At 43.0% G+C, this 22,431-nt stretch overlaps 1 protein-coding gene across 17 annotated transcripts in view; it reads right to left on the reverse strand.

The window, feature by feature from the left end:
- Positions 1-22,431, reverse strand: part of ST6GAL1 (ST6 beta-galactoside alpha-2,6-sialyltransferase 1) — a 132,104-nt gene that overhangs the window by 74,289 nt on the left and 35,384 nt on the right. For 7 of the 17 annotated variants that reach the window (XM_081068910.1, XM_081068896.1, XM_081068909.1 and 4 more), the window contains one exon: positions 8,708-8,844. The gene's annotated coding sequence lies outside the window, so the exon portion shown is untranslated. Of the gene's footprint in view, positions 1-187; positions 336-3,764; positions 3,845-8,707; positions 8,845-22,431 lie in introns of those variants that run through there. The other 10 variants (XM_081068900.1, XM_081068898.1, XM_081068905.1 and 7 more) reach the window with 4 other exon arrangements.

The raw sequence follows: 22,431 nt of genomic DNA on the forward strand, positions 1-22,431 counted from the left end.
TACATAGATATATATAGAGAGATATCTCTATATATATGTATATATATATATACATATTTCATTATAGTTGACATTCAATATTATTCAACTTCAGCTTCAGATGTACAGTACAGTGGTCAGACATCTACACATCCTTACCCATTACCCCAATTCCACCTGTTGAGTCTTTGCACAGTAAACAGCATACCTACTTTCTTTTCTTTCCAGATCCTGCATCCAGGCTTGCCAAAGCCTAGAGCTGTTTGCAAATGTTGGAGAGTGCTCTCTCCTTTCTTCTCAGCCAATAATTTCAATGCACTGGCATACCTCGGAGATACTGCAGGTTCGATTCCACACTGCAATAAATCAAGTAAGGGTCTTGCTTCAATTTGTAAAAAAATAAAATAATTTAAAAATGCAGCAACATCTGCGAAGCACAGATAAAAAGCAAAACACAATAAAATGAGGTCTGCCTGTATCACAAAAGCAAGGCCCTTGCCTGGTCCTCAATTAAGAGCCACAGGTAGAAAACAAATACCTGCATGGCAGCTGCCAGGACATCCAGACATGCAAGTAGGTTACGTTTAATAGTATCTTCAGTAGGAAGTTTGTCAGCCACAGGGAAGCAGCCACTTGTTTTTCACTTTATTACCTTTTGCACTTAGCGCAGCTGTGGACTCCAGCAGATTCTCATTAAATACTAACTGAAGTAATTAATGAGATCCTCCTTCTCAAAGCACAGAGCTAATTCCAGAAAAAAAAGTATGGGACTATTTCCATGAAAAATAATATTCTTGCCTTTTCCATGTGAGGATGACCCCACCAATGATGGAAGTGTTCTAAAACTGGATTGTGATGATTGCACAACTCAGTAAAGTTACAAAAACGTATTGAATTTACACTTAAAGCAAGTTAATGTCATGGAGTATAAACTGTGCCTAAATAAAGTTATTTTAAAAAATCTGCATAATGATCAAAACACCATGATTGCACCCCGTATACAGGTGAGTAATAAGTCAGCTGAGTCATGAGCATACTCGAAAACAAACCATAAAAAAGATGACCCAGCCCGGTTGGGTGTGGCTCTGATCTAGTCTCAGTCCCCACGGGACCAGTGCAACATGAAGGTTACGACTGCTACTGCACAGGCCGGTGGTTGAGAGTCTGGGGGCCAGTGCAGTCATGTGCTGTACCCCAAGGTCAGGGCTTCCACATCCTCCTCCTCCAGGCTCTTCCCACAGTATATGTGAGCCAGTCCTGAGTGCACGTCAGGCTCAGGGAACGGAACTGTCTTCAGACCCTGAGCCCCACTCACACCTGGGCAACGTATGGCCTCCAAGGACCACCCCATTCCCCTGAGAAAACACTTCTCACCTGCTACAGTTCCCATCTCAACATCACAACATGTCAATGCCCCAGAGAACACCCACGGCAAGCCTTCTCTCTCCTCCCACATACCCTTGGGGAGAACCCTCCATCACACAGCAAGGTGCACAGCACACGCGGTTCCATCGGCCCTAGTACAGAGATAGTATAGCAGGATGACTAATAGGACGGACTTTCTGGGTTCAAATCCTAACTTACTCAGCCAATTACTAGCTATGAAACCTCTCAGTGCCTAGGTTTCCTCCTTTATAAAATGGAAATACTTAACGCTTGGGATTATTTGGGGATTAAGTGGGTTAATATATATAAAGCACTTTGTACCTGGGACATAAGTTCTGTATAATTTTTAGCTACCATTGTTATTTTTTCCAGCACATTAGAGCTGCTTCTCTATCTATAAGCAAAAAAAAAAAAAAAAAAAAAAAAAAAAACAGAAGATGCTGAGTGTAAAAAGGGCCTGAGGCCATGGCAGCTTCCCTTGACACTTCAGACACTTCAGACCTCTCCAAACACTGAGAAAACAATCATCCTGTGTCTCCAGAGGTTTCTTCATCTCAGCTGCCAGGTAGAGATGTTGGCACACTGGCACCAGGGAGTGTCAGGGTGAAGACAGAACTTACCACACAGCACAGTAAAAAATCTTACAGACTGTTTGCTCATCTATGGAAAAAAACAAAACAAAAAAACCCTCCATAGAAAAATATGAAGCTCTATAAAATATCACTTTCCTGGAGCCATGCAGGACAATCAAGAAGGAAGGATCTCCTGTAACTGGCCAACCTGGTCAAACGACAAAGCAAGTCAGGCTTCCAGGGCAGCTCCAGAAGTGGTGGGATTGGTCCTCTACTTCTCATATTTAACATGTACAGGCTGAGGTCTAGATTCACAGTCAGAAATGAGAAACAGCAAAAGTAAGAGTCATCCAACTAGCCATTAGAGAAATGCAAATTAAGATCATAATGAGAAGCCACTGCCCACCTTTTAGAACTAAAATAAAAATATGATAATACCAAGTGCTGTTAAGATGGAGAAAGTGAATCTCTCCTACATTGCTGGTGAAAATGTGAAATGGTACAGCCACTCTAAAAATGAGTTTGGCAGTTTCTTGAAAAATAAAAATATACTTGCCACACAACTTAGCAGCAACAATCCTGAGCATTTATCCCAGAAAAACAAAATTTTACTTCTCCACCAAAACCTATACACAATTGTTCATGGCAGCTTTATCAGTAACAGTCAAAACCTGGAAACAACCAAAATGTCCTTCAATAGGTCAATAGTGAAAGTGTGGCCCACCCACACCACTCAGCAATAAAAAGAGCAAACTATTGATATTCTCAACTACCTGGATGGACCTGAAGTATATTACGATGAGTGGAAACAAACCAGTCTCAGAAGGTTGCACATTGTATGATTAATTCTATTTATAGAACATTCTCAAAATGACAAAATTATAGAGATGACAAACAGGAGAGGGGGCCATGCTGGTGTGACAATGAAGGGGTGGCATGAAGGAGAGCTTTGTGGTGAAGGAACAGCTCTGTATCTTGATTTCAGTGGTGGCTCCACTAATCTACATAATTGAGAAAATGACAGAACTATACACAAGTTGTACCACTCAGATTCCTGGTTTTGATATTGTACTATAATTATGTAAGATGAAACCAGTGGAAGAAACTAAATAAAGAATGCACCAGACACCTCTGTACTATCTTTGCAGCTTTCTGTGGATTTATAATTGTTTCAAAATAAAAAGTGCTTTTTTTTAAAAAAAAAAAAAAAAAAAAAAAGGAGGTGCACAGCCAGTAAGCAGGGCTGCTGGAATTCTGGTCCACATTTTTCTACTACAAAACCCCAGTGCTCCAATCAAATTACTTACAATTTTGCATGCACCTGACATTCGGTAGTCCCATGCCTTTGCCCATACAAACTTCTACCAACACTGTCCTTCCCCCACCTAACTTTTCATTTCCTTTAAGACCCAATGCACATACCTTCTCCTCCAGGAAGCTTCCCTGACTTCCCAGCCTAAGATTACCGACCTTCCTTCATACTTCCTGTGCACAACACTTATCGAACTGAATTGTAATTATCAGTTTACTTGGTACTGTCTCCCACCATGTGCAAGCCACAGAATTAGAAAACATATTTGCAAACATCTCCATATAGGACTAGCATGTAGAACATATAAAGAATTCCTATAACCCAATCATAAGAAACAACAACCCAATTTTTTTTTTAATGGAGAAGAGATCTGAACAGACATTTCACCCAAAGGAAATATGCAGATGGCGAATAAGCACATGAAAAGATGATCAGCATTAATTATTAGGGAAATACAAATAAAACCAGAAGATAGCAACACACATATTAGAATAGCTAAAATTAAAAAGACTGACCATATCAAGTGCTGGCAAGGAAGCAGAGCACCTGGCACGCTCTCGCACCACTGGTAGGAGTATAAAATGGTACACACTCTCTGGAAAACAGTTGGACAGCTTCTTAAAAAGGTAAACATACCCTACCATGTGGCCCAGCCATTCTAATCGTAGGTATTTACCCAAGACAAAAGAATATATACATTCCCACAAAAATCTTTGCACAAATGCTTATAGTGGCTTCATTTTACTATCCAAAACACTGGGAACAACCCAAATGTCTGTCAGCAGATGAATGGATAAATAAATTGTGGTATTTCCTCACAGTGGAATACTACTCAGCAATAAAGAAATGAACTATTGGTACATACAATATGGATGAATATCAATATAATCATACTGAGTGTAAGAAGAGCACATGCTGTATTATGCTATTTACAGTCAGTTCTAGAAAATGCAAAGTAACCTGTAGTGATAGAAAGCAGATTAGTGATAAGCCTGGGCATGGGAGGCAGAACATTGGGGGAAAGGAGGAAGGGATAAGGTGCTGGAGAAAACTTGGGGGTGTAATGGTTATGTTCATTACTTTGATTGGGGGAGAATTTCATGAGTGTATAAAAATGTCAAAACACATCAAGTTGTGCAATTTAAACATGTGCAGGTTTTTGTCTGTCAATTATACCTCAATAGAGCTACGTGAAAAAAATAATGGGTTCCATTTATTAGTCATCTGCTTTGTGGGAAGAATGTTATATAAATAATTATTAATCTTTACATAGTTATTATTCAGCCCATTTTACAAATGAGGAAACTGTGTCCAAAAGTCCAGGTAGTCATCCAGCTATGATCAAGCCAGGCTCAAACTCAGGTCAAATGTTCTCAAGGCTGGGGCACTTTTCTCTGTACTGTGATGCCTCCCTGCAACGGTGAATTCTCAGCCTGAAGCCATAGGTGATAGCACTCTGGCCTAAGCAAGTCCTCTAGGAAGGATCTGAAAGAAGGAGGGTGAAGGGCTGACATCACTGAGAAACCAGGGATCTTTAGCATCATTGAAAGGACACCCTCTCCCTTCCAGATTGTCATTGCCACAAATCCCTCCAACAGCCTAACCTAGCCCATCAGTTACTGGGCCAAACAAGCTAGCAAGAATAGGCGGTATCGCCGCCCCAGAACATTGTTCCCTCTGCAGCCAGAATGGTTTGGTGTGAGGGACCCTGACCAGACATTCAGGATAAGAGACTCCAGTTTCATTTGTGTCATAGACAAGGCCCTTCCCCTTTCTGGGCCTCCATTTCCTCAGATGTAAGGTGTGGAGGCCAACCACCCAGCTTTCCAAGGAACTCTTTAGCCCTGATTCATATTCTGAGTGCCCCGTTGAAAGGACATGGTTCTCCTTCTGAAGTTAATCAGGTGCCACAAATGAATAGGATTCTTGATTGTCTACAAAACTGTGCACTCAGCTTTGCCATCAACTCCAGCTCCACAGGCAAAGACACCCACCCAACTTAGCAGTGCCTATCCAAAGTGCTCCCTGTGCCACTCTGCCTCCTCCCCTCAGCCCTACTCCTCTGCTGGGAGCTTCCAAAGAGCCTGACCCCATTTACTGCTTTGTTCCCCCGTTAGCAGGTTGAGCACTTAAAACTCTGTTTTCAGAGGTCTGGGAACCCTGGGACACACAGAGTAATTTGAGACTTAATCTCTCCCGTTAGAATTCTTTCAGGAAGGACCAGAAATGAGTAGTTACAGAACGATATATGTCATATACAGTCTTGATATAGGGAGCTCCTCCCCTTGTCACAGCCGTAAGCCCAAACAGGGGCCAGGATATTTGGGTGTGCACACAGTAGGCTTTCAGTAAATATCTATGGAATTAAATTAAATCTGTCTTGCCAGACAAATAATCTCTTACCCAAAAACAGAGGAAAACCAAACAGATCCACCTCAGTTTGTTCCCCTGGACAGAGTACTGAGAGTCCAAAGGCTAAGAAGACCACTGCTTCGAACTGGCTGAGGAACCTGGGGCCACCAGCACTCCACCTCACTCTTGGGACATCACATGAATAAGGAAACCACACTAAAAGATTCTGGATTGTGGGGACAGAGCCAGGAGTGCAGTTTCCAGGCTCTGGGCCTCACGTGGAAAGGTGCTCACTCGGTTAGTAAATGGCCATCCACTGTGATTGGATGGCCATCTGCTGTGGTTAGTTGGCCGTCAGCTGTAACCAGTGGCCCATTGGCCACCAATATAACTGCTGTGGCTATGCTAGCAGAAAATGGAGGCCAGCAAGGGCGGATTGTGCATTGCGGATTGCAGAGAGGCAGATGCCGCCAGCGAGACTATAGTGGTGTGACTCCCCCATCTATGGCTCCGTGGGTGTTCCTTTTTGCCCTCACCATGTCCTGCGTTCTTATGTGGGGAGCGGGACCAGAGACCCCGCATGCCACCCCACGTGACATGGTTGCTCCCAGCTCTAATGCTGTTTTACTGTATAAGGAAGAATCCTTGGGATTGAAAGGAACAATGTGGCCCTTTGTAAAGTTCCAAGCACTCTGAGCTTCAGAAATGGAATGATGTCCCCTGGGAAAAGGGACCCTACTTGTTGGAACTGGATTTGGGAGCTCTCTCCCATGTGGGTGAATAGTTGCTGTAAAAAGCACTCACTTAGAGAAGCTGTAGAGGTCACAGATAGACTTAGTTTACATCTCTATTGCTTAAGAACTGTGAGATCTTGGGCAAGTCTCTGTAAGACTCAATTACTACTTCTGCCACATGGGGACAGAAATACCTACCTTGCTAGGTTGTTGCAGAAATAAGTGAGATCATACAGACAGAGCACAAAGCATTGTGCCTGGAGCCATCATGAGCTCAATCAACACTCTTCCCTTCCCTTCCTCATACATACACCTAAAGGTCCTCAGAACAAGAGCTTCTCAGCTGATTTCACTGACCTGGAAAACCAAGCCCCTGGTAAGCAAGGGAACTTAATTCCAAGCACACCAGAGGAACACCTCAAGAAGTTCATTGGGGCTATGGCAGCAGATGCAGGGGATGGACTCAGCAGGGGAGAACCAAAGCTGGCACCAGCACACCATCCACCATGCCCCCTTGCCAGTTGTATGTGAGGGCTCAATGACTGGGCGGCCTCCAGGGCAGTGCCCCGTCCCCATGCCCTCAGCCTGGTTCCCTGCCTCCCCAGGAGCACATACCTTCATACCTTCACCTCAGGCAGGAAAATAACTAGCTGTGTGACCTGACTTCTTCAAATGAGGGTGTAGGACCAGATGGCTCCTACAGTCCTGTCCTCCTTTATAATTTTCCAAACTACAGTTCTACAGAGTAAACTGGTGCTTAACCGATGCCTCACCTTCTCTCATCCCCCTCCTTCAGGGCACATAGGAAGGAGGCGAGAAGCAACCAAGAAGTTCAGAAAGTAAAGGGAGAAGGGCAGAGGATGGGGGTCCATTATGCTGATTCAATTAGCTCTAATCTGCTGACAGCAGGGCTTTGAAGAAAGAGGCTTTTGTTTAAATTTCACATTTGGCAGGAAGTGCCCTTTCTCCTCCTCCCCTCTAACTCTCCCCCCACCCCACACCCCATTAGAACTCAGAGTCAAAAGCTCTGATTTCAGTCCTGGTTCTCACAACTAGCAGCACTGGGGCTTCCTTTTCACACTTCTCTCTGACCGACTTCTTGATTTTTCCAGAAAGGAAATTTGCCACAGATGTTGGTCAGTAAATGGGGAGTTTTCATCTGCCCTTATGAAAGGCTGTCAGTAATTCACAGACTCCCGCAAGGAGGGAGAGCCAAAAGGGGAAATGCCAGCAAGTTCTCTCCATCAACTAAACCCTTCTCATTATGGGCAGGGAGCCTCACAGTATGCAAAAGATTTCATTTTCACTGTCTTATGGGACCCTCACATCTGTCTTACGGGACAATAGGAGCAGAAATCTCACTCATTCATAAGGAATGCTTAGTGAGCACCTACTGTTCACAGGAGGGGAAGCAGAGGGGTGAAGTGACTTGCCCAGGCCTCCCAGCCTGTTGGTGGTAGAGCAAGCACGGGAACACAGGATGTGCTGGTAATCTGAATCTCCAAAATGAAACAGCCCTGGTTTGTAGCACTGGCTAATGTCTGTGGTATACATTTTCCCACCATGGTCAATTTCAAGCTGCCAACAATCTTTAACAACCAGTTTGCAAAATTCCTGAATACTTAAAAATCTGCTTTCGACAGCCTCCAGACTGGAAGCAAGTTTTGGCTCCGAAGTGAGTGTTCTTTCTGCCTCATCGTTCTATTTCCATGCAGGAGAAGTCAACATGCTGTGGGGGCTTAAAGAGTAACCTTAATGAAAACTACCTGGATGATTGTTGACAGTGATGGGAGTGCAGGCTTGTTTTATTTCCTTCCACTCAATAGTTTTCCAAATGTCTATAAGCACATATTACCTTTATAATCAAAACATAACTAGGTAATTAGTCATTTTTTTAGTGAGCTTAGTGGAATGTTTTGCAATAACCTCCCTCACATAATTTCTGTCTCTCTGTTCCCCTGGGTTGGACAGAGAGACGGCGGGGGGGAGGGGGGGGGAGGAAGGGTTTTCTAAGAGCTTGACTTTCCTTGCAGAACACAACAGGTGCACGTAAGTTAAGCATTCACCTGAATTAGGTTCAGTCTTATCTAGAAAATAAATCTACTCCCTTTGGAGCACAATTCACCTGCAATTGAGAAAATGCAACTCCCTGTTAAGATTCCAAAAGACCTGCTCTGAAAAACCAAAGTCTCTTTAGCCACCAAATGATGTTGCCTCCCAATGGGTTGAGGTAGAATCGGGTGGTTTGACTGAACCAGGAATAACAGCTCCTTCTTACCTGAGCCTTATGGGAGGAGGTTTACACACACACACACACACCAACAGGAGGCATTCTGCCTTCTGTCCCCACGCTGGGACTCCAGGGGTCTTACCTCAGCACTAGGACAAAGACCTGGTACCGGGCTGGGGCAGTTTCAAGACGGCCAGTTCACTTCAGCTGGGCTCCATGATTTCACTGCTTCTCTCTGGCTGCTGGCTACAGAATGCTGCACAGTTGGCTCTACCTTGTCTGCACAGGAAAAAAAAGCAAAGCAAAGTTGCCTGCTGAGCACCAGAAGCACATATGTTAACACATGCAGGAGGGCAAGCACCTCGCTCCTCCCACTCCCAGCCCCGGTCACTCCTACCACCGCACAGCCCCTTCCAGAACTATAGCCTCACCTGAAGGAGCCAGCCTTCTTCCCAGCACTCAAACTGGCCATCTAATTCACCCAGACCTACTCCTTCTGGAGCTGAGCAATTTCAGAGTAAAACGTAGATTAAGCAAAGCAAACTATAAAGTTGGTACAAAAGTAATTGCAGTTTAAAAGGTTAAAAGTAATTGCAAAAACCACAATTACTTTTGCATCAACCTAACACTACAGTCACTGAGTCCTGATGCTGCTTACTTGCTGTCATTGGTAAGAAAAGCAAGAATAAGAAGACTTAAGTTTAGATACGGCTTGTGGACAACTGATTTTAATCAACAAATACATCAAACTTGCTCACAGTCTCCCTTTGACCTATAGTATATTATTTATAATGTTACAAATGTGAATTCAATTTCTAATTTATTTGGGGAGCATTTTATGAGCCTAAATTTGCAACCCATATATTATTGTAGCTGTCTGGGTGGATAGCATTTGATTTTAAAGTAATTGTTGTTTTCCCTAATGCCAACGAAATTTATGTTCCATCTAGAAATTTTAGAAAATATAATTAAGTCAAAAGAAGGAGAAAAGTTACCTATTCTTTCTCCACTCAATATAACTACAGGTAACACACCCTTCCTGGTTTTATTTTATTATCCAGATTTTTTACAAAGACACGATAAAGCCGGCAATGTGGCTGTACCATAAATTGTACCCCACCCCCAAAGGCTGGACATTTAAGTCATTTCCAATGTTTTTTGCTAATTATAAATAACGTGTTTCCCTGAAAATGAGACCTAGCCGGACCATCAGCTTTAATGCGTCTTTTGGAGCAAAAATTTATATAAGACCCGGTCTTATTTTACTGTAATATAAAACTGGGTCTTATATAATATAAATAATATAAGACAAGACCGTGTCTTATATGAATTTTTGCTCCAAAAGACACATTAGAGCTGATGGTCCAGCTAGGTCTTATTTTCGGGGAAACACGGTAGTGCTTTGTAAAACTTTATTTCTGGAGGAAATCCATGGTTATTTCCTTAAGACACAGTCTTAGAAGTCAAATTGCTGGGTCAAAGAATTTCCAAATTGCTCATGTGTAACATTCCTAGTGGAAATGAGTGTGGCTTCCAAGAAGTCTGGGTTTTCATATTTCATGCTCATACTTAGTTCAGCCCAAGTCTAAGATAAGAGCCATGATAATAAAATGATATCCCAGATCAAGCTTGGGGAGGGCGGAGGGTGGTGCATGAGTGAAAATTGGTAAGGAGGGAAAAAGTGAGAAATCACCGAGGATCAGAGAAGGAGTCGTGATGCACAAGGACGGTGTCCAGGAGAAAGAGACCCTGAGACACAAATAAGCATCATCCCGCAAGAGTGCAGATGCTGATAGGAGCTAACACTAATATCAGATGAAACAAGCTGACGCGAGCCATTTGAGGGGATGGGAATGTCAAGGTCTTACAAAGATTAAGAGCAAACAACAAAGGCATTGGGTGAGATAGAAAAATAAAAAGTGGCTTGCAGCATTTGAGCACTTTGCTATTGTCTATAATTAATGCCAACAAAACACCAGGAGCCAGAGTTGCTGTGGGGAGAGTGAGCCAGGCTAGGAAGACATCTCTACCTGCAAACAAAGCTGAGCTGGTGGCCACCTGGGAGCTTGCCAGTAAGGAGCCTTCCCCAGGGAACAGTAACAAGGTGCTCTCAGGGTATGGGGACTACTGAGCTGCTAACACATCTGTCTCCTTAACAGGAAGGAGGCTGCCACTCCCCATCTCTCTCTAGCCAGCCTCTCATCTTCCTCCTTTTACTCCAAACCAAGCCTTCAATGAGAGATGGATAATTCACCAAATAATCTGTCCATACAGACTTAATGGATTTATGTGGCCCTGTGACCCAGACAAAGACCCTAGGAACCCAAGTCTTATGCCCCTTCCTTGCTGACCAGCCCCTTCTTGCCACTCCACCCCATGTATCCTGCACTCCAGCCACAGCAATCTGCAGACTAGTAAGGGAATGTGGGGTTCTAGTAATGCTTTCAATCCTTTGAAAGATGGTTTGCAAACCTCCAATGTTACTCATATAGGCAAGTCATTCTACTTGCCCAACCTGCCACTACCCAATCCACTCACACACTTAGGCCTCCCCCGATGGACAAAGAGTGGAATTCTGATTTAAAAGCAACTCACACCAAATAAGGAAGCTAGACCAATCAGACACTTTCCAAATTGCAACTATAAAAAAGACTACAGTGAGCTGGTGGTGGCATCATGAGAAGCAAATACCACGCACAAGATCAAGTGATGGGGCGTTGGGGGGCTGCAGAAGGAGAGGAAGCTGGCTTACAAAGAAATCAGGGCAGAGCCCTGGGGAGAGGCAGACCAGAAACCGTGCAGCCCCAGAGAGACCAGATGCTTGGTGGCTTTCTAGTGGCTGCAAGGCTCATCTGTACTTCCTCCTTTTTATTTTTGTAAGCATCCCCTGAATCCCTTCAATAACTCCTGAAGAACTTGGTTTAAAGCAGCTCTGGGGTCCCAACTAGCTCCAGCTCGCTGAAGTCTAATCAGGTTGTGAAAGCAGAGGGACCCATGACCCATGACCCATGACTCAGTGTAGAGCTTTGGCCATCCATTATGGCTGTTCAAAGCCTTTTTTTTTTTTTATTTGTTAACTTCCTTTCAAAGGTTGTACCTGGGCTTTTGAATGATGAGGCAACTGGATAGCAACTTGTATTACTGGTGTGGCTTTGCAGAAACATGAGAAATAAACAATAACAGAGCTGTAGAGAAGGCAGATTTTTGAATTATAAGATTTTTCTATTATAAATTTTTTATATTAAGTTGCTGATACTAACTTCTCCTATAAGTATTACACATTCAGCTGATCACAGGGCATCCTTCTGTCCCTGAAAAACAGATACTCATGTGCTTCCTTAAAGTTTTAATACAGCATCTATTTAATGCACGACCCCACTGTACCCTGTGTGTCTTCTGCTCCCTGCCCTCCCTCCTGTCCCACAAAGCTTCCTGGCTTGACATCCAGATCTGGTTTCACTATTTTTACCAAGGCCTAACCAGTCGAAGAAGTTTTACTTATCTGCTTCCTCATTCTCAGGACCTGCTCTCTTCTTTGTCTCTCCTGCCCTCACTCCTGCCTGCACAGTCCCCCCACCTTACAGCCCCTGGCCGCTCCGTGGCTAATCTTTCTCCTCCATCCTCAGTCAGATCCAGAAGCATCCAAAAATGATTCTAAGGAAGACAGCAAATAAATGAGAGGCTGCCTTGAGCTCCTTAACTCCCACATGCCCCCAGCTCGTGTTTCCTTCAGGTGTACAATGTACGAGGCACTGACCACAGACCAGAACTAGGCTTTCGAGAGCCTACCAAGAACCAATGAACTCAAAGAAATTCATAAAATGAGCCAAGACCATGCACCCTAAGAATTTCACAGCCAGCATCCCCTGATGTAAACATCCTCTAAGCAGGACCATAACTAAAGAGCTCAATTTTGAGTCAGAGAATGGGTTAGCCTGTCACAGGGGCAGAGCTCTTGGCCCCAGGTCCCTGGCTTAAAAGAGTGACCACGACAAGGCACACAGGGGTCTTGGAGTAAAAGATAATCCTGTTAGCCCTGAACCCATTATTCTACATTATCTGGGATGTGAGTAATGGTTTTGATTGTGTTTGGACATGCAACCTAAATGAGCTAAGAGCTTTTATCGATTCTTGTGCATAAAACATTACAGGATCTGAGTCTACAAATGTGCTGAGCTCTGCAGTCAGATCAGAAGACACTGTACCCAAAATACAACAAGAACTTCTGCTAAAATCAGAAAACTTCCTGGAATATTTCTGCGCTCCCTTCCTCTCCCAGAGCTCTGGCGTGATCAGGATGGTTCATCTGTGGGGCCCAGATACAGGGCTCCTGTCCTAAACCAAGGATTAACCATAGTGTTCCTTTATATTTTTTTAATTTAAATTTTCTTTAGCAATTACTATGTGCCAGGAACTTTGTGTACTAAATTACTCATTTATTCCTCACACAATCCTAGGAGGCAAAAAGAGTTTTCTCCATTTTCAGGTGAGGAAACAGAGCTTAAGGAAAGTGCCCAGGCACAAAACTGTTAAATGACTAAGCCAGAATCCCACAACTGGCCTGCCTCCCGAGGCCTTTCTTCCCTCCTCCACTGTTAGGATAGAGCAAGGCCAAGTTCTGTCAATAAAGGAGCTGAAATTAAAGATGAGTTGAATACTGAATACACAGGTCCTGGCAAAAAGAGAAATGGTATAAGAATTTATTCTCAAAGAACTAGAAAAGGAAAGTTCTTCTGTCACTGCCATGTGCAAACTTCCCCAAGGAGGGTACTCTCCTCATTTCTGGGACTGTGCTGTTACTATGTTTTCTGCAGCAACTAATCACTCAATTTTAATTGTGTCTATTTGAGGTGCCAATCTGGATATATGGGGAGACACTAAGTCCTTTTCTTAGTCAAAGCAATACACATACGTGATTTCACGCCCTGCCACACCCCTCCATGCCCCTATTTTCTGTTGCCCAAATGCAACAACTGTCAACTCTTCTCTCTAGTTGTTAACTCATGTCTAGAGTTACCTCAGTGTATCTAAACAACATGCTTATATGGCTCTTTTTTTTCAATGTTAAATATTATTCATTGACTTCCTACTATAGAAAATGAGGATTTAACTCCCTTTACCACCATCCCACATACCTCTTCTACTTCCCACATTCTCTTAATATAGTTATATCATTTTTTTAAGTCAGCACTAGAAGTTACATTATTATAACCAGAAAAATTACTGTTCACAGCTCAGCCATGTGGTGTGTTATGATTAATTCCTCTCCTGTACATTCCTTAGCTATCAGTACCTATCATTAATTCAACCCTCAACTTTCTAACAGTTTGTTTTTGTTTGTTTATTTTTTATTTCTTGAAACTCTCCATTCTGGAAACTTCTGTCTTTCTACTCCAACCTGAGCTAGTAGCTCTCTGGGTTTAAAGGGAAAATCCATTTCTACTGTGTTAATTTACTCCCTAATGTTGGAGGAACTTATCTACAATAGCTTCCTCAGAAAGGATGTATGGGAGGCAAAATACTTGAGATTTCTCATATCTGAAAATGCCATTATTCCACCCTCACATTTGATTAATAATTTGGATATAAATTCTCAGTTGGAAATAATTTCCTCTCAGAATTTGAAAGGTATGACTCCATTGTCTTCGAGCTTCTAGTGTTACCCTCGAAGCAGGTTTCTGTTCTTATGTATAATCAACTTGGGTTTTCTTTTCCTCTGTCTAAAGCTTTTCCTCTGTTTTTTCACAATGATATATTTTGGTGTGTGTCTTTTTTCATTTATAACCCTGGGCAGTCAAGTGACTTTTTCAGTCTAGACGCCCATGTCATTCAGTTCTCAGATTTTTTTCTGGTATTATTTCTTATAATTCTTCACCTCCATTGTCTCTATTTCTTTTTTCTGTAAGTCCTACTATTCAGATGTTTGAGTTCTTAGAATGATCCTTTATTTTTCATTTCATTACCTTTTTTTGTTTGATTTTCTGCCTGATTTCTTCAACGTCATATTCCATATCCTCTGCTGATGTATTTATTCGTCTGTCACATTCTAAATTTCCAAGAATTCTTTCTTATTTTCTGCCTCCTCTTTTTTGTAGCACAGTCTTTATTTTATGAATGTGATAACTTCTCTTGTCTCTATGACTCTGGTAATTATAGTTTTTATGAAGTTTTTTTTTCTGTTCCCTACATTGTCTCTATTTCTTGTGAGATTTGGGGTTTTTTAATATTATTGCTTTTGTTGTTGTTGTTTGTCTCTTTAGGTTTCCATCTTTCGCGTTTCAAACTTTCTCAAATACCTGGTGATCCTTAATGGTTTTTTTCATTTAAAAGTGACACACTACAAGGCTGGCTAGAAGCTCCATGTGTGTGGGCAGTGTTGCTGGACTGATGGATCTTAACAGAGGGGGATTGAGAGTAATCTATCCATCTTATTTAAAAAACCCTAAATATCAATACCTATAGGCCTTTTCTCTTGGGCTACTCAGTGTATGCATAGAGACTCCTTTAATCTCCTAACTAGGGAAAGGGAATATGACCCTAGCTAGCCAGTACTGTGGGAACCCACAAAAAAAAGAAGGTTGGGGAGGAGTGAGCTCACTGTTCAGTATGTAGACTTTTATTCCCTCTCTGTTTTAGAACGGCATTTCACACATTCCCATCTCAGTTTGGTCTGCTGTGCCTGATCTTAATCAGGTCTGAAAACTGAGTTTGTTCCTGGAAAGATCCTTAAAAGAAACTTTAGTTACCAGGAAAAAAAGCTTTTCTTTTTTTTTCTTTTTTAACAGGCGTAGTTTCAAATGCCTGACATTTAGGAAAGTATTAACACAGGTTCACAATCATTATCAGGAATCTTTGGGGCCTAATAAATATTGAAATTCAGAAGTCTTCATATTTTAGAAAAGTGGTAGGTTGCATAAATCATATTGTATCACATCTGCAGCAGTGTCAGGGCAGCCCTCCATAATTATATAGATTAATATTTCTGCAAAAAAAACACACAAATAAATACTTAAACTGAGTGGATTAAATAAAGGTTTATAAATAGGCTCATATAAGTCCAGGTCAGGTTTTGCCACTAACTATGTTAAGAATAACACTTGGTTTTTGCAGATTTTTAGATTTGGAAATGACAGATATGGATTGTGTATGCATTTCCTATGTGCTTCCTATACCTCCTGTCACATCTGGGACATTTTCATAGAAATTCTGTCACCCTGTAGAGCTGCTTGCTTGCAATGAGATGTAGGAAAAATGAGGCAGTTTGAGATGTGGGTGCTGGGGGAAGGCCAGGCTCACAGGGAGACAATATAATCGCAGAGTCACTTGGAAGGTTTGAGTCCCAGTGTTGTGCTAGAAAGCTGTGCTACTCTGGAAAAGTTACTAAACCTCTTTAAGCCTCAATTTCCTCATCTATAAATTGTGGGTTACTACAACTAATTTTGAGATGTTGTGAAGATGTAGTCAGCCAACAATTATGTATTGTGCGTGTTATTTCTGAGGCATTGCTCTGGGTACCAGGAAAATAATTATGAACAAAATAGATGAGGCCCCTATCCTCATAGACACAACTTCCTAGTAAGAAGAGACAAAGAGTATATTAGTAAGATGGTCATATATGCCATTGAAGACCAAGAAAGCAGGATAAAAGGAAGAGAGAAAGTAAGGGGGTAAGGGGAGGAGGTAGGCACCAGATTATTATCTTATATGAGATGGTCAGAATGGCGTTTCTAATAAGGTGACACTTAAATAGAAACCTGAAAGAAGAGAAGGAATAAATAATGAGAATGCACAAAGGTGCGGTGTTCCAACTGAAGGGAACACCAAGTGCAAACGTCCTGAGATAAAAATGTGCTTTTTGTGTAAGTAGCAAGGTGAGTGAAGTGAAATAGAATGAAGAGGCAGAAAAGAGAAAGAGATGAAGTCTGTGAGCACCTGAGGGGCCAGGTCATGTAGAACCTGGTAGGCCCTTCTAAGAACCTTGGCTTTGAGTGAAATGGGAAGCCTTGTTAGTTTTTGAGCAGGAAAATGACATGATACTACACGTTTAAAATGATCACCCGAGTTGCTATTTTGAGAAGAGACCATAGGCACAAGAATGTAAGCAGGAAGCCTCGTTATAAGCTATTCTAAAAATTAAAAGGAGAGATTGATCTGTCTTGGACCAGCGTGAATTTGGTTGATCAAATTAGTAGTCAGTTTCCCAAGTTATGTTCTAAGTACATTTGATATGGTTTGCTCAGAGGAGGCAGCATGAGAGAATGAGAGTCAAGAGTGATTCTGGACTTTCAAGCCCTAGCAACTAGAAATAAGTTGTTTCCTGTGTGATGGCTGTTTTAGAGAAAAAAGCAGCAGTTCCGTTTTGGACTTGTCATCACTGAGATGTCTATTAGACACCTAAGGAAATTCTTTGAGTAGATGATTAAATATATGAGTGTGGTGTTCAGAGGAAAGGTCTGGGATGGAGCTATCAAATGGTTGTCAGCATGTGGGTCATAGGTCACCAGGAAGTGAGAAGGGGCCAAGTCCAAGGGCTGCACCCTGGGGCACTCCAAAGTGAACAAGTGAAGATGAGCCAACAAAGATATTGAGAAGGAAAAGCTAGCGAAAGAAGAGAAGCAAAGAGACTGATGTTCCAGAAGCCCAGGGAGGACATTTTTTCAAGGGGGATGGAGTAATCAACTCTATAAAATGCTGCTGATAAATCAAATTTAGGACTGAGATTTGACCATTGGATACAGCAATATGGAGGTCACTGGTGAACCTGACAGGTGTAGTTTTTGTGGAGTGATGGAGGCAAAACAGTGATTAGACTGGGTTTGAATAATGAGAGAAGAAGAACTGCAGGGAGCAAGCATAGATGACTCTCTCAAGGAGCAGAGAAATGAGGCAGTAGCTGGAGGGGTAGATGAGGTCAGAAGATGTGCCTGTGCATATCTGTGTGTGGGTGAGAGAAACAACAGCCATAGATGGAGAGAGAGGGAGGGAAGGAGGAAGAGAAGGGGAGAGAGGAGGGAAGGAGGGGGGGGAAGAGAGAGAGAGAGAGAGAGAGAGAGAGAGAGAGAGAGAAATGGTCCAGTAAATGAACATTGGGGAGAGAAGAGAGAACTGCTGTAGTCATGTCCTTAAATAAGGGAACAGGATGTAGTGCAAGTAGAGGGATTAGTCTTAAAAAGAAGCAGAAAGAATTCATCATCCAGAGTAACAGGCAGAAAGTAGAATATATGGGCATAGATTTGGTAGTGGAAAGGTGTGAAAGTTTTCTTCTGCCATTATTTTATCAAGTTCTTAATTGAGAGTAAGGATGGGAGAGGAGGTATAAAGGTTTGAAGAGAGAGGAAAGGGTGTGAAACAAGTCATCTAGATTAAAAAGAATGGAAGTAACTGCAGAGGTTTAAAAAAGGATACTTATGCCCAGGTCCACCCCACTAAGACTTTGATTTCGTTAGTTTTGGGTGGAATTCAGGCAACAGTAATCTTTATAATCTCCCTCAGATAATGTTAATAGAAGTCACAGTTGAGAAGCACAGGACCAAGATGACCTAACACCAAAGTCCACTCAAGGGCCATGTCATGAATTAGCGTGGGACTAGTCAGGATGATAGAACACTTTTCTACTGTCATATTCAGCTGTGTGGGAAATGCATGGTATAGAGTGAGAAAGTTGGGTTTAACTAGGGTTAAATGAAATAACTGTAAAGCACATAACATGCCTGGCCATGGTAATTGTTCAGTAAACACAATTTGCTATGTTTATTTTTATCACCAGCTAAGTGACATATATCAGCCATGTAGCAAATATAATTTTTTTATCTCATCCTAATGATTCACCCACTTTGTGTATATCATATGATTATAAAGTCATTAGCGAATAACTAAAAATCACAGATGTATATCCTTGAATATCAAGGAGTTTCCTCTGGGGAGAGAGAGAGAGAGAGATTGAGCATTGCACCTGGTGTTGATGGAACTCACAGATCACCCTTCCAACCCATACTCCTCCTGTCCCAATTTGATAACAACCATTTTGTGCCAAAGTTTTGTGAAACCCCTCCTGTCCACACACCACCTGAAGCTTGCATTTTAGGGGTTCCACATTTGCAATTCCTCTCTGGTAATCTATTCTATTCACTCTGGGAAGGTCACCCTTGATCTTAGCCCTGAGCCTGGAGACCTGTGTGATGTGACACTTCAACACCCTCTCTCTAAGTCAAGCCTAGCTGGGTCCCTATCTATGTCTACCCACCTGGTGGAGAAAGACTGCAGACTCTGAGCCACACTGTGTGGGCTCCAATGCCAGCAGACAGCAGGAGCCGTGTGGGCCCGCCTGCTGGGGAAGCCCCTACTGTCAGCTCCTGCCTCCCACACTGGGGGATGGATCTAATGCCAAATCCCTGTGTGAACCTCCTTCTTTCCGGTCCTACTGTTCACCCCACCCCACCCTAACTGCCTGCAAACCCCTCCTTTGGGGGGTCTCATCTCTTCTTCTCTGACCCTACCCTACCCCTGCCTCTTGCTCCCACAGCAACCTGTGCAGCTCACCTAATCTTTGTGCCCTGATCACATATGCCCATCTTTCCTCCCAGACAAAGTCCCCTCCATGGAGAGGCTGGGCCTTGTGTATCTTCATATCCACAGTGCCTGGCAGAGTGGCCCATAAGATAACCCATAAGTGAGAATAGCCACTAGCAAGTGCTGTGGCATTAAAAATTGCTACCATTTATTGATCACTAACCACCTGCCGGCACTAAGTTAAGCACTACATAGCACTCCCACAATGCTGTGTGGTAAGAATGATTCATACAGAATATAGATTCGAAACTGAGGGTCAGAGAAGTTCCTAAATTCACACAGCTCGCAGTGCCACATCTAGAATTAACCCCAAGTTGGCTACAAAGCATGTGGGTTTTTCCCAATACATAAGGGCTTTCTCAGAAAAGTAACCCTACGCGTGGTGACAGAGAAGGCAGTGAGTGTCCCCCAGACCTCCCACTGGGAGTCGCCAGGACTGCCTGGGAGAGGAGGGTAGAACTCTCCAAGTACGGAAAGCATTTCCCTGGGGGACACCTTTCTCTCCTCTCCTCCCTACCCGCTCTTTCCTCTCCTCCAAATTTATAGGCCAGAATAAGATGTTCATTGTGTGGAGCAAAAAAGGAACTAGTATAAGCCCTCCGGCAGGAAGCATATTCTGGGGATTTCATACTAATGTTGTCATGAACCACCCCCAGCTCAGGCCCTGGGCCAACATCTTCCCAACCCCTTACAATTGACACAGGCAATCCCTACAGTCTGCTTAAGTATTTGATGATTCAGCCTAACTGCTTTTGTCATTGTTCCCTCCCTGTCTTCCTCCCTCTCTCACCTGCAACACACTTCCATGACCCTGGTTCCCAGCAGGATAAGAAACACAACAGCAAGGTCAAGCCTGACTCCCCACCAGGGTTCAGCTCCATGGATCAGCCCAGAAAACATTCCCTATTTCATCTTGCTGCTTGTCTCTCACTTAAGTCCAGAAGTGACGGGTAGAAAAAGGACTGCCCAGTGGGCCGGAAGGACCCATCAGAGCCCTAGGTGTTCCCCACCACAAGCTCCTGCAGCTCCATTGTGTCCTCATACCTTGACCTTCCCTAGAGGGCACCAGCTCATGCCCATGGGTGGTTGAGTGTGAGCTCACTCCACAGGGCCTCCTATAAGGACTGGGCATGGCGCTGGGCCCAGGGCTGTGCAGAGAACCGAGTCAGCACCCCGCTGTCCGGGAAGCCATTGTATAACACAGCTAACTTCATAAAACGTGGTGAGTACAGTGTAACAGATAAAGGTCTTCTCTTCCCTTTGGGTGTCATGGATTTGACGGGCTTATCTTGAGCTGAAGCTGAGCTAAAAGGCAGATCTGGGCATAGCAGACAGACCAGTGGGATGAGGAAGGAACTGATCATGCCATCAGTAAGGAGAAGTTAGCTTTCTGGAAAACCCCCACCCATAACACACACAACAAGGCCTTTGGACCCTCAGCAGCATGCCAGGCCCCATCCCAGGCCCTAAAACAATCCTGGTCCTTCCTGAAGCAATTGTAAGTTGCCTCAGACCACACTAGCTTGGTGCTGAGGTCTGGCTACAGGCCCACCCTGCTCTACTGTGTCAGAGTCCAATTTCTTTGATACCAGGGTTCTGCCTTGTCCTCATCAGTATTCCTGGAGAAGAAACACTGCTCCAGAGTCCCCTGACAACTTTGTCCCTCCTGTCCCTTTCCCAGACGACAAGTCTCTACCAGACAGACGCAGCAGCAGCCTGCTCGCCTGGCAGCTCCAACATTCCTTCCTGTAGCCTGGCATGTCTGGAACACCCTCCTCTGCTCTGTATAACTCACCAAGCTGTTGACAGCCATCCCCACTCAACTCTCTGACCCAGACTTTCCCACCAGGAAGGCGGAATGCCTGCCTCCCTCCCTCCCTACTATCTCCCACCGCAGCCCCCAACTATAAGTTCACAGAAGAGCAAGAAGTGTGTCAGAATAACAAACCCTTCTGTGTGGTGCTTTGATACTTTATCATCTTTTCACATCTATGATCTAATTTGAACATAAAAAAACAGAAGTGAGGTTAGACAGCCCCACCATTAGGGATAAACCCCTTTTATGACTAAACAAATTAGGATTGGGATTAAATAGTTTAGGGCTACACAGCTGCTGGAGGGCAGAGTCTGAACCACAATTTAAGCTTTTACATTTACCTAAAGATTTTCCTGTAAAATTTACATGTCAAATATATTTACATTTCATAGGGCTATATGTATGTAAGTATATAACATATATTTACTTATAAAGTCTCTATAAAAATAAATCTTTACATTTATTTGTGTTTTTATACTTGATGTTCTCCTGTGGACCACAAATCAGCAGAGGAGAACATGGGCTTTGGAGTGCAGCCAGCTCCAGGAGTTCAAATCGCAGTCTTATTGTGCAGCTTTGGGCAGGCGTTGTGCAATGTTGGCTGTCTCAATGTGACTTTCCTCATAGGGCTAATTATACCCATTCTGTAGGCTGTTGGGCAGCCTAGAGATATCTGTGTGTCATACCTGCTAGGCTGTGGGCACTTAATGAACAGTAGCTATTCTTTCATTCATCCTTTGTTCTCCAGCCATAACAAATTAGTCCCATTATCCAGACATGCCACATACTTTCACTCCTCCAGGCTTGTGTGCTCCTGCTGTCCTGTCCCCCAGGCTGAAATAGCCTTTCTCCATTCTCAGCCTATCAGAACTCTTCTCATCCTTCAACACCCAATTCAAACTTCACCCATTGTCCTCTGGGCCCCAACACCTAGAGTGTGGTGTTCACATAACGGACTCACCCACTTCCCCATGAAAAGACGATGTCTTGTTCCAACCCCCTCTCCGCACCCTGAGCGTTAGTATTTAACAATGCCTTTTAAAATAGCCTTAGTGGTTTTATTCAAATAAGACCAGCTCATTGATTTTTTTAAAAATCAATCAACACACAAAATTATACAGAGCTAAACATCACCTAAGATTCCTCCACTTACATATGGATAGAAGAGTGGAGGATAGAAGAATGCATGAAAAAATAATGGATTGAATTACTTTATAAAATAGCTATTTTTTAAATTGTATTTTATTTTAATTCTACAGAAGAGTAAAATAATGGAAAGGCTGAACTTTTAACACATTTCTCCACCAAAAGATATTACTTCTTTAAACATCCTTCCAAGTTCAAAAAAAAAAAATAATTGAAGGGTCAGAGCCATGACTTTAACATCTTATTTGGTTAGTATGAGAGACAGAAAGGTAGCACCTACATGTCCTCCCATTTCTTCCCCGAGCTCTCTGTTTCTATTACATTCTTTTTACATT

Source organism: Rhinolophus hipposideros (assembly GCF_964194185.1).
Source record: "Rhinolophus hipposideros genome assembly, chromosome: 2".
Lineage (NCBI taxonomy): Eukaryota > Metazoa > Chordata > Mammalia > Chiroptera > Rhinolophidae > Rhinolophus > Rhinolophus hipposideros.